This window comes from Oncorhynchus mykiss, chromosome 7, assembly GCF_013265735.2.
Source record: "Oncorhynchus mykiss isolate Arlee chromosome 7, USDA_OmykA_1.1, whole genome shotgun sequence".
Taxonomy (NCBI): domain Eukaryota; kingdom Metazoa; phylum Chordata; class Actinopteri; order Salmoniformes; family Salmonidae; genus Oncorhynchus; species Oncorhynchus mykiss.
Genome location: NC_048571.1, coordinates 66,918,991 through 66,928,855, shown reverse-complemented (window position 1 = coordinate 66,928,855; position 9,865 = coordinate 66,918,991).

The following is a 9,865-nucleotide window of genomic DNA, read 5'->3' as shown; positions in this document are numbered from 1 at the left end:
CGTGACTCTTTCACCTCCCGCGCTCTCGGCCCAGCGTCATCCCACACTCACAGCAGGCATAGCCTGGACTCGGCGGAGGGAGAGAGGGAGGGAGGTAGTTGGCTTTTTTTGGCATGACACCGCAGTCTGCTCGCCAAGCAGCGGCCCTCCCTGCCTCACGCTCATACATGCCTGTCTTGTCTTCAGCAATATTTTTTTAATACAAGGGCGAAATGGGAGAGCACAAATCATTGTCATTATGGTGAGTGGGGTAGTATCGCGATGATTATGGAAGGTATGTTGCCAGTATTGTCCCTCGACGGTCTCTCTCTCCTCACCTACTTGCACGGCTGCTCTGAAATGTTTTCAATGCACCGCGTGTCGCCCTGAGTGAAACGCTTCCACTGAGTGAACCCATCGGACTGATAATAATAACCCGCAATTAACAGGCAATTTACTGAACAATGTGTCTTTGCCTCCACATGATTGTAGTTATTTCATACCGGTAGGGACAGTCAAATATGACAATAGGGCCCTGGCAATTCCACTGAGGGGCAATTTAAAATGCAAACGACTTGCTGAGAAAATCTCAACCACCACAGGAGGTTTTGGATAGTCTCATTCCCCATAGCTCCCATACAGGCCTTGAAATGAACGAACAACACAAAGCAGACCTTCCTACGTGAGTAAATTAGGCTACCTGTAGTAAGTACATTGTATAAGCCTACATGACTGCATGAAGTGGATTTAGCCTACTGTAGGTTAAAGTCAAATAGTAAATCAACCTAAGGATTTTGATATGAACCAATTTGTCTGGCAGCTGTGGGGAATTCACACAACATTTTTTAAATTCCAAGTTCCACATCCTCTCCTTCCTATTATTTACAAAGGACTGTGTGGTTCAACTGACTGTATTGCAAGCTAGAACATTGCAGCTGCTGTCCATGGTGCTGAAGGCAGACTCCGCTAGGGCCAATATGTGCAGTGAAGTGTCGCTGTCCATGGCACTGAAAGACTGTAATGACCACTGTGCCCATTGTATGAGTAGCGGTCCTTGGTTAGCTATCAAGAAGACTAGTATACAGAGCCATAATGGGACGAATCGTCAGTTAGCTACAATATATATTGAACTCAATCGACAATTATGTCCACCATTTGTAGTCAAGATACAAACCATTTATTGACAAGAGTATTTATCCTTTTTCAAGATACAGCATCTCTGTGTATTACCTTTTTACCCTTGAAAGATTGCTTCCTGCCTGCATGGCGATTCCAATTCCGGCTCAGCCCTGTAACGGGTTGAGGAAAGGAAAATAAACTAAAGGTGAATGAAATCCTTGCAGGGCAACAACAATAGATTCATAATCTGCATGGGCTGGTCATAAAGAGGAGCGGCGTTCCGATACGACCTATTCTGCATAGTAATACATTTTCTCACCTCTCCTTCATCTGGGACAATGTTCTACATCTTCCAGAGCCTTGAGTCACTGAGGCTATATATCACTTCCCCGAAATTTAGGGGGAAGAGCGGAGACAAAAGATGAAAGGGCACAGGCATGACTAAATGCTCGGAAAGTTTGGAGGGCCGACGTAGGAATGTCCTCTTTGACTTTTAGGCTAATGCTAAATATTTGTGGGGTAAGAGGGGGGAATGCGCTGTTATCCCTGCATGTGTGGGAAAACAATGACACAGCAAGCATAAGGAAACAAAGATCCTTCTACAAATAAGAAAATATTTATTAAATAATTGTAGGTCTTTGTTTCCCAGGAGGGTCTTTGACTTGTTTTTGGGGAGTAGAGTGAAAAACAAACACAGCTAATGGCTGAGGGTTGTAGAGACAATGCTGAACCAACAGTACATATTCATCCTCAGTGCAAAACATACACCAAGTTTTAGTCCTTTCATTACCCATCATAATGTAGAATACAAGTATATCCTTATGATATGTACAGTTACTACTGCACTGCTTGTTTGATTGAACCTTTTATTTGTGCCATCAGTTTATCATTGCTTTTGTTTCCTGGAGATATATGGAGGTTACTTGGGCTGCACTAGGGAGAAATCAGTGCTCTGACACTTGACACGGGTGGGTGTCTCTTTTCATGCCGAGTCCCACCAGAGCACCATCTCTCCATGACAGATGAGCTAGCCTGAAAACACAGCCTTCCCACAAATGAACACAGACACACACACACACACACACACGCATGCACGTGGAGGCATGCACACGCACACACAGAGACACACATAGATATGGAGACAAACACTGAGTGTACAAAACATTAGGAACACCTTCTCTTTCCGTGACATAGACTGACCAGGTGAATTCAGGTGAAAGTTATTATCCCTTATGATCTTTTATTAAATCCACTTCAATCAGTGTAGATGAAGGGGAGAAGATTGCAACAAAGGGGTTAAATAATGATTTTTAAACCTTGAGACAATTGAGACATGGATTGTGTATGTGTGCCATTCAGAGGGTGAACGGGCAAGAAAAAATATTTAAATGCCTTTGAACGGGATATGGTAGTAGGTGCCAGGCGCACCGGTTTATGTTTATGGGGCGGCAGGGTAGCCTAGTGGTTAGAGCGTTGGACTAGTAACCGGAACGTTGAAGTTCCGGCAACTCAATATTAGGAGTTGTTCATAATGTTGTGTACACTCAGTGCACACAGATGCACCCACACAGACCCACGCACACCCAAGTGCAGCAGGAAACTAAAATACACAGAGGAGGAGGCAGACCAGACCCAGACTAACTATCTTTTTGAGGCGATTAACAAATCCCCAAATTAATCCGATTTATTTATCTCTTAGTCCTCGCAAGTGGGCAAAACAGCCTTATTTCTGGTATTATGGCTCTGTTTTGATTTGCGTTTCACCGGTCTTACAACAAGGTTTAAAACAACTCCTAGAGGGGCTCCTCGTTAGTCACAACATACATCTTCTTAAAAGTAAAGTGGGAGGAAGAGCTATCTGAGTGTGTGTTCCAAATATCACCCTCTTTCCTATAAAGTGCACTACGTTTGACCAGGGCCCATAGGGGGCCCATAGGGCTCTGGTCAGTGCACTATGTGGGGAATAGGGTGCCATTTGGGATGCAGTCTCTATCTGGGTGTCCGGCTCATGCCATTCCAAATCCCATTTCACCACAACAGATCAATTCCAGGGAGAGGTCAGGGGCTATCACGAAGTCAGGGGCTTTAACCCTGCAACTGTCGTAGAGTGGCTGTGACACTGAGAGGGCGTGACCTGGCTGTCAGGCGGCTGTGCCCCACCAGGCTTGATGGCAGCCATGTTGGTGTCTGAGGGTCCCTGACCCCACACTGCCTCTAATTGCTTTAGGAGGGAGAAGACGGTGGTTTGGAGAGAGTGTGAGGATGCACCGCCACCTGATTCTCTTCTTGATTGTTGGTCCAAGGGTAGAGGATGAGTGGGAAAGGTATTGGTTATTGTGTAGCAGAGCAGCTCACCCGCAGCACACTTGCAATCTATGGGGGGAGTTGCTTCAACACACACATACGCACACACTCCATGTATGAGGTGTGTGTGAGCAACTCCAAGAATCGGCACATCGTCACTCAAACAATAGTGGAATCCCATGACTGACAAATTCCATGTGTTACAAGAGAAACCCCCATATTAACATAAAGACAAACAAGACAGGTTTATGTGCAGGTGGGTTATAGGGCCTAGAGGACAGCAGAGGTGGAGGCTTCTTCACATGCAGTCCCCCAACAGAAAATGATTAAATATCATCCATCATTGTGTAGTACCAGTATTTACAGTGTTTGTCTCCACCGCATTGAAATGCTATCAGCTCCTCTGACTGTCCCTCCCTATTCTCTCTACCTGAATAGCTAATTCTAGAGGCTTTAGTGTGGCTTTCCAAAGCATGCATCCTTGAGGGAATCCTAGAGGCAAGTGTTGTACTACTGTGTAACTCAACCCCTGGGGCCAGGGTGGACACAGAGTACAGCATGATTAGAAAGAAACGATGTAGAACCAGAACTGATAGTAGATGGGTATACAGACAGACAGACAGACAGACAGGCAGGCAGGCAGGCAGGCAGGCAGGCAGGCAGGCAGGCAGGCAGGCAGGCAGGCAGGCAGGCAGGCAGGCAGGCAGGCAGGCAGGCAGGCAGGCAGGCAGGCAGGCAGGCAGGCAGGCAGGCAGGCAGGCAGGCAGGCAGGCAGGCAGGCAGGCAGGCAGGCAGGCAGAGACATCTGTAGATAAATGGACAAACAGAGACGGATTAGAATATTCAGATGTTAGCATTTGCGTGTGCCTTTCAGAGTGAATGAACTGCATTGTACAGTATTATTGGTGCATCTGAATAGGAGAGTTTTAGCAAGTGCACGTGTACTGGATGTATGGGCGCACACACACACACACACACACACACACACACACACACACACACACACACACACACACACACACACACACACACACACACACACACACACACACACTCTCTCTCTTCCATCCACTTGGTTGATCTTTAAGTTCATTAGCATTAGAATGGGCTGTGATGAGATAGCTTGTACTAAATGCCAGGTGGCTGGAAGACCAGTCTTTCTCATATTGCCTGTCTGTCTGTCTCATACTGTCTGTCTGTCTGTCTGTCTGTCAGAATAAATGGTACCTTAATCCCTATATAGTGCACTACTTTTGGCCAGAGACCTATGGAAATAGGGTGCCATTTGAGAAGCAGCCTTTGTCTGTACCACAAAAGCCTAGCTCAGTTTAGGGATTCAATCAATGATGTATATAAACCCTAGATTGCTGATGCTATGTATTGGCCATTGAGAAGCTTTGAAGCCACCGGTCGGACATTTTGGCACTCCCCAGTAGGAGCAGTCCTCCACTGGAATTAATGGAATTCTGGAATTAATGGAATTACAGTACTTCAATTAAATGTTTCAAGGACAAAATTGCATGTATTTAAATATTTGTTTGTTGTGCCGGGGACAGCAATATTAGTAATTTCAAAAATGTATACTTTAAGGAACATATTTGTATTCATATGTTTAGCTCATATAATATAATTTAGGGTACCACATAGATATGGAGACATACACTGAGTGTACAAAACATTAGGAAAACCTGCTCTTTCAATGACATAGACTGACCAGGTAAGTCCAGGTAAAAGCTATGATCCCTTATTGATGTCACTTGTCAGATCCACTTTAATCAATGTAAAGAAGGAGTTTTAAGCCTTGAGACAATTGAGACATGGATTGTGTATGTGTGTCATTCAGAGGGTAATTGGGTAAGACCAAAGCTTTAAGAGCCTTTGAACGGGGTATGGTAGTAGGTACCATTTGCACCAGTTTGTGTTAAGAGAGTAAGGCTGCTGGGTTTTTCATATTCAACAGTTTGCCGTGTGTATCAAGAACCACCCAAATGACACCCAACCAATTTGACACAACTGTGGGAAGCATTGGAGTCAACATGGACCAGCATCCCTGTGGAATGCTTTCGACACTCTGTAGAGTCCATGCCCTGACAAATTGATAGAGTCAATATTAAGGTGTTCTTAATGTTTATATAATAACTCTATTTCTATATTTTTTACAATGGAGTAGGAGTGCTAAGATGAAGGCACGGAGGCTTCAACACAGCACCCCCTATCAGTTATCTAGTGAGCGATCTCAACTGGTGTGATGCGATTTTGTTTTGAATGGATCTGAGTTCAAATAAAATTGAAATAAAAATGATATATATATATATATATATATATATATAACAATTTTTCTTCAGTCTCAGTATTTTCAATATAGAATTATTATCAGCGCTAATATAGCGGAGTTGGTTGAATTTGTGGTCTCAAACCAGTCAGCTTGACATTATTTATCAATAATATGGGAAAATGTATATTATTAACAATGAAAATGGTGGGAGTGTTGTTCTATTGTCATATAATTGGTACATTTACTATTAATATATATTGGATCGCGACTCTGACAACCTGGCTCTGCACATGTATGAAAGCTCATTAATAATCAATACTGAATCAGCATTTGAAAAAGGTTACCGTGCACACAGTCTCTTCCTTATACCTCTCCTTTTTTACCATTTCCAATACCCTTTTCAGTTCCCGCACACTGTCACCTCTTTTGTTAGGAGAACGTTGAGCTATGGCTTCTGCCGTCTCACTGCGGAGCAGAGAGGAAGTGTGTGTGTGCGGGGGAGGGAAAGAACTATGAGCCAAGTGGAATATAATCTGACGGCTGTATGTCTGAGTGGCATGGGGGGATTCAGGTTTCTCACTCTGTTGCTGTGGCTGCGCTTTGTCATAAACATCTAATTCAGGTGGTGATGTGTATTATTTCTGCTTTCGCCTCTGAAGTATAGGGCTGTAGGGCTGTTGCACATATGCACAAATGCGCGCGCGCACACACACACGCACGCACGCACGCACGCACACACACACACACACACACACACACACACACACACACAGAGAGCGAGACAACGCTATTGTCTGAGTCCATACGTTAGAGAGCTGTACATTGTCCTAACATTGTCAATAAGTTAAGTACAGGAGATGGGCCCTGGTCGATTGCACTAGACACTTCATTCTGCTTATTCAATCAAAAGAGAGAAAGGGAGTCGCAAGAAAGTCCAAAGTAGCGACAAAACAGACGGCATAATGAAAGGCGAAAAGAGGAGAGATTGTAAAGCAGCTCTCAACAATCCTCCTACAAAGCTGTAGAAGCCATAACTACCATGTAGAGTGTGTTCCTGCTAACTAAGTCCATTTCAAACCTTTTTAAACGGCTACATGTAGAAGGTGACAGTTTGTCATGACATTGACCTGTTGTCTTTGTAATAGACTGGCATGAACTGATTTATAATCCCTGTATTGTATATTCAGATATATAACTTTCTGTTCAGACACATTTTTTCTGTATGCAGACTGTGATGTGCACACAGACTGTGATGTGCATACAGGTTGACTGAATCATCGCTGTAAAAAAGCAATTTTCATAAGCTGGAGAGCTATAGGCCCATGTATACTGACTAAATTGTAGCAATGGCTTTCACATAGATATCACCTTGAGTTTGATTCACTTTTGGCACAAAGCTTTGTTGTCCTCCACTTTCAGATCTTTTCCTGAGTCACGTTGTTGGTTGGTTGAGCATCCATCATGAGATGTATTCCCTTACAATGTTGATATGATGTGGTTGTTACGGTTCCCTTAGTGTACTTACCGTCAGTAATTGTAGATAGCATGCTGTTTGGCTGCCTTGGTAAACAACAGTACCATTACAATGAAACAGCTAGGCCAATCGTTCATGGTTTATTTCATGGACTATGCAAAATGTTTGAATAAACGGCAACATCCATTTCTTGGTTTTTGTTCCCCTCACCCAACACTGTCTTTGAACTACACAAGGAATTTTACCCTGGAAACATCTGAAGACATCTCCATGGAATTGGATGGGGAAACAAGACAGGGTTTCACTTGACATTTTAGACCTCTGGTGTGTTCTTCTTGCGGGGGTCTTTGGTTATGACTTAAAAGGGTGCTGTGCTGGAAATGTGAACACCAAAGGAAGCAATTTCCTGAGCAGAAACAGTGTGTGAGTAAAATCCAGTGTGAAGGCCATATTCCCCCTCCCCCCCTCCCCCAGATATCTTTAGACAGATTTTGGTTGAAAACAAGATTTTCCTCTGAGAGACCATTGTTGTCAGTCGGTTGAGCGTCCACCATGCAACACTGAAAAATACGGTCGGCTGCAACTGTATTAAAACAGGTTAAAACAGTGGTATTTTGTGTATTTTGCATTTGTGAAATGATTTTGACGTGATTGAAAGTTAAGGGTGGATGAAAACCCAGGTGATCTCCCTATACCTATTATTCCTCTGTGGAAAAGGGCTGTGGACATTGTGGGGGTTGTGATTTGAATGGCTTACTAACAGAAGGTGGGGATTCGTTTGCTAAAGCACCCGCCATCTGTTTCTGTACTCTAGGAGGCCATTTCACAGAGGGAGGCCTAGATATTATGTTCATTCACATTTTATTATTTTATTAAAGTGATAACATTAATCCGCCTCTCTCGGCCTGAGACGAGGCAGTTGGAGAAAGAATGAATGGTTTCTGCCGCTGGGTAGAGTCTTTGAAAGGCTGCTCATTTCTTTTTTTGTGTATTTATTTGTCTGTTAGGGGCCAATGGTGGAGCCATCTATCCTCTCCTTTTTCCTTAGTAATAAAACAGCCTCCAAGTCCAGCTTGTTTAGTTGTTTAGAGGAGATCCTGCAGGGATTTGCGAGGCCATGTATTTTAGAAGAAAGAAGGGAAGAACCCTGTGGCACTGACTGAATTAAAGACAGCCGAGAAGTCTGCTGTGTGTGTGTCGTCCCTGTAGCATGTGGAAGACAGAGAAGTCCTCAATTAAAACTTTGAGTAACACTTTCCATTACAGTGACATTAAACTATAATAAAATAACGTAACACACACACACACACACGCATGCACGCACGCACGCACACACACACACACACACACACACACACACACACACACACACACACACACACACACACACACACACACACACACACATACACACCATAAGAAACAACCACATCATAATAGCATCAAAATAAAATACATCTCAGTTACGAGGAGAGTTTAAATGATCTGCCACATAAGGAACGGCCCTATGTAGCAGACATGAAGAGGTAGGGTAATAGAAACACAGTGAAAATACAAATAGCTATTGGGAGTCATAATAGGCACAAGCTGTGGGTGGACAGTCCCTCTCCCTGACTCCCTACCAGCCAAACTTAATTGTTGTGTATGCAGTGATAGCCGCCTCCATAGCTACCTAGGGGTCTGTCTCTGGAAGCACGCTCATTAGCATGTGTGTGGAGCATATGGAGTGACCAGAGCTCCTTGTCCAGCACTAAGGCAGAGATAGGGCAGTGGCTGGACGGGAGATAAGAATCCTGGGTGGGTTGGCTGTGGGGGCCGGCCGGCAACTGGGGCACCAGCCTGCGGGCATGGAAAGAAGAAGAGAGGAGAGAGGAGGAGAGACAAGAGGCGAACAGCGTTATCAGGGCGGTGCAGGGCTAGGCAGAGGGGCAGGCTGGGAATTCCATAACTGAGAGAGGGAGAGAGAGGGAGAGAGAGGGAGAGAGAGAGAGAGAGAGAGAGAGAGAGAGAGAGAGAGAGAGAGAGAGAGAGAGAGAGAGAGAGAGATTCTCTGTACGAGCACATGTGTGGCTTTTGAGTCCGAATAAGTGTTTCACAGCATGCTGGCCCACATCATGTGTATGTATGTATCCATGTACTGTCAGCAGTGGTCAACCCACTCACAATATCCAATACCCCAACCCACAGAATGCCATTTCACAACAATACATTGCCATACACACAACGCATGTTGCCAAGCCTAATATGATGCAGACAACTTACTACAATCTTGCAGTACGCCTCTCATTTAATGAGGAGAGAAAAAACCCTTGCTCTCTCGTCTTTTTCTATCTAATTTTCACACATTTTCTCCATCTCTTTTCTCCCTGAGTGAGGAACAGCTGAGAAAAGTATCTCTTTGAATTCCAACTTCTCCTCCCAAACCATATCTTGGATTTGTTTTTCTTTAGTTATCAGCATAAAGCTCATGTACTACAAACCTACGCTAATAAGTCACTTTGGATAAAAGTACATTTTCAATGACCAAACATACAGTATGTATGTACGTCAAAACACAAAGCAATAGAACTATCTGTGTGGATCAGGAGTGACAGATTCCAACCAGGATTTGTTCCATCCCTCATCACTCACTTCCATGTCTCAATCACCCAATGTTAAAAGCTCTTCTCCCCTCAGACACACAGTCAATTACAAAATTAGCCACTTTGTCCCCA